Here is a 3,865-nt window from a genome sequence, read left to right on the forward strand (position 1 = left end):
TATAAATATAATAGGACTTCTAGAGTTTAGAATTAGATTTAGTAAGTTCTTAGGCGTATCGCTTCTAAGAGATTTTAGTGGAGGGACGGTACTAGAAGGGCTAGTAATACGTATTCCCTAACTCGCGAGCTACTATCCTACCTTAATCCTATAGAAAAGTCCCGAAATCTTTAGCTTCTTTATACTTAGATTAAGGGAGATCGTTAAAGTTAGTGACTTAGGTCTAGGGGTCGTTATCTATAACTATAGCCGCTTTACTATACCTAAGATATCAATTAGGTTAGCTTTTATTTAGTCTACTTATTCTATACTCCTAATAATAGGGCGTTCTTCTCCCGGTTTTATAAGTTATATTAAACTTTCTTATATTATATCTACTAAGCTAGACTATATTAGAAGAGATCCTTACTAAGGCCGTATAGGAACTAGGACGACTAGCGGAGAAGTAGCTAGAAGGACTAGAGGGGGAGTTTAATCTTATTAAGCGATACGTATATTCTAGTGTCTTAAGGAAGTATCGGAGAGGCCTATAAGTTCTATAAGACTTTTAATCTATAACTATAGTAGGTTCCCGGTTTTAGAACGGGTAACTAGTTAGTAAGTTACTAATATCGAAGTATTTCTAATATTCTATACTTACGTATTAAGAGGGGCTATAGGTCTTAGCTTCCCTTCTAACGTAAGGAGGTTAGTATAGTTCACTAGAAGAACTCCTATCTAGTATAAGTTATTCCTTTCTATAAAACTATATTATATAAGTATCTCCCTCTACGCTAGGAGGTTACGTTCTACGCTCTAGATATTCAGATTAGGTAGGTTTCTATTAAGGAGAGTTTAGATATCACCCGTAATTAGGTAGGCTATAGCGTTAAAGTGTCTCCCCTCCTGAATTCTAGTAAGATAGGTAATTATCTCGTATAATGCGTTTTATAATAGAAGAAGGGGTAGTATATCGTACTATATAGGGTGTTTCCAGGCGAATTAATATTAATCTAAAAGGGTCGTTATATCTCCCCTATAGGGAATGATTAACTTATCGAAGAAGGCTTTAGAGGTCTACGTAGGGAGCTTTAAGAACTCACCCTTTAGTATAGGGATACCCTTCTCTTTATATTTATAATTAAAGAGACTTATATTATTTACTCTATTATATTCCGAAAGTAGTTTATTACGCATCTCTATCTGACGATTACGCCTCGTGTCAAACTCCTTCTTTCCTTTTAATAGCCTAGCGCACTTCTTAAAGGCTTCGCGGGCGTTAGGAAGGTCTTTAGTGAGGTTAAAGATACGTTAGGCTATAAAGTCGCGAATATCTCCTATCTATCAATATTTCACTTTAAGAGAGCTGTAAAAGTCCCTAACTTAATTAATATTATCCTAGTTTATAGTAACTATTACGTCTTTAAGGGAGACTTCTTAGAGGTTATTAGGATATTTAACGGTAAGAATAGACTAATTATTAACGGTTCTAGTATTAGGTACTTAGTATTGAGCGCTCTTACCGACCGTAGACATTAAAGTAGGGTTTAGATAGATTATTAGAGATTTTAGTAGTAGTGCCCTTAGATTCCTAGACATCTTACTAGTGAGCTTATAGACGTATAGAGAGAGGAGTCTAGAAGGAAGGTTCTAATGGAAACATTAAGTTAAGAGCGCGTTAAGTTATCTAAACGGTAAACTTAAAGATAAACTTATATTAAGATCCCTAACCTACGTCTTCTAGGGTTTTACTTAAAAGATAATATTAAGAGTAGGTTAAGACGAGAGAACCCTAAATAACTCGCGAGGGTATAGGAGATAGGAGATTAGGTCGTAAGACTATAGTAGGAAGAAAGGTTAGTTAAAAGGTAAGAGATAGATACTTATACCTAACTATTTAGATATACGTACTCCCTGGCGTTTCTACGGTAGAACCTTCCTATTTCACGTTTTAGATTATCACCCTTCGAACTAATCCTATACTAGGCTCTAACTCCTAGTGATAGAGTTATCGTTAGTACTATCACTAGTATATAACGACCCTACTATTACCTAGTAGTAACGCTTAAGACCGTTAAGTTATCATATCTATAACTAGTCTTTCTCCTTTCCTCCGCATATAAATCTTCGGTATATTCACCTAGTCTATCAAGGTATTCTTTAGAGTCTCACATTAGTCTTACCGTTAACAGTACTAGGCGCGGATAGCTATTTTTACCGTCCTAGGCTTCGACTAATCAGTGTACTTCCTTTTTCCCTATATAGTATATAGGTAAATTCTAACTAATTAGAGTCTACGCTAATTTCCTTAGCGTCAACCTTAAACTTTCTTCTCTAGTATACCTTTTATCTTTATCTTTTAGTTCTTTCTTAGTCTAGCGAACTACGTCATTCCCTCCCTCCTTCTTTTTTTTAATAGCGAAGTTCCGTAGCTATTAAGATTATAGAGCTAAAAGTATCGTAGTTCGCCCTCTTTTAGGAGTCCATTAGAGAGGAAAAGGCATTTCTAAGAAGTCTAGACTTAGCGACTTTCACGTCGGAGCATTACCTCCCCTACCGCTTCGCGATAGCTAAGCGTAGGGATAGTAAAGAAACCTAAGCGGTTTATATTTTAAGAGATTCTCCGAAGATAGTTAGACCGCTATATTCTCTCTATATTTATTCAGTCACTAGAGGAATTTTAACTACTATTATCGAGAGTAGCGGCATTATTATTCTATTTTAGAGTCTATAGCTACGGTAGGGGTAAGTCTCATCTAGGTCTAGGGGGTAAGAGTCCTAGTCTATAGTATCTCCTATCCCCATAAGATATAGCGGATCTTATATTACGATTCTTTACGAGTTTTCGTCATCGATAACCTCTCCTAGCGCTAAATCTTCCTTAGTTAGGAAGTCTACTAGCCTAGAATAGAATCTCTTTAAGCGATTAGTAGCGTAGGTACCTATTAGACGAGTACCGTCGAGTTCCGCTAACGTATACGTACCCTTCTCTTAATTAGCTTCTATAATTCTAAACGGTCCGAACTATTAAAAGACTAACTTCTTTTCTATAGATATATCTATTAACCCTATAGTATTATAACTAAGTACGAGCATACCTACCTTAAATAGTTTAGGATATAAGCTATGTCGTTTATCGAACTATTCCTTCCTAAGTCTTCGCATCCTATTTAGGTAAGCTACCGCCTCTTCTAAGTCTTTATTCCGCCTTTCGAGGGCTTAGGCCCTTATAGTAATTAAATCCGTAGTATTAATAACTTTATCCTAGTTTATAATATTCTAAGTCGTAATCTTAAGTTTAATTAGTAAAATTAGTCGGTCTAAGAATTCAATCTCGTATAGTATTATCTTAGTTCTAGCTTTAACGGTTATCTAGTCCACCTAAAGGACGGTATAAAGATAATTTATCTATATATCTCCTCCGTTAGTTTAACACATTTTTAAAAGGGTATTTATAATACCTTTATATCCTACCTTCACTTACCCGTTAGCCTAAGGGTAATAGATAGAGGTAATAACGTATTTAATCCTATATCTTTCGGCGAGTTCTTTCATCTATCCCTTATTTTCTAGCCTACCGTCATATACTAATTTCCTAAATAGTCTATAGCGATAGATAATCTCTTTATATAGGAACTTCACTACTATCGCGCTATTAGCGGAGGTAATACCTCTAGACTCGACCTAACTACTTATGTTACTCCGGGCTTCTATAAGGTACCTTTTTCCTTACGATAATGGTATCGGAGTATAGTTAACGCTAATTTATTCCCATTATATATTAATCGATATGAGAAATATCTTATTATATAGCCTCCTACTTTCCTAGAATTAGTATTTAGGGTAAGTCTTTACGAATACCTAGATATCTCAATACTAACCTTCC

This window comes from Cladophialophora immunda (assembly GCF_000835495.1).
Source record: "Cladophialophora immunda strain CBS 83496 unplaced genomic scaffold supercont1.1, whole genome shotgun sequence".
Taxonomy (NCBI): Eukaryota; Fungi; Ascomycota; class Eurotiomycetes; order Chaetothyriales; family Herpotrichiellaceae; genus Cladophialophora; species Cladophialophora immunda.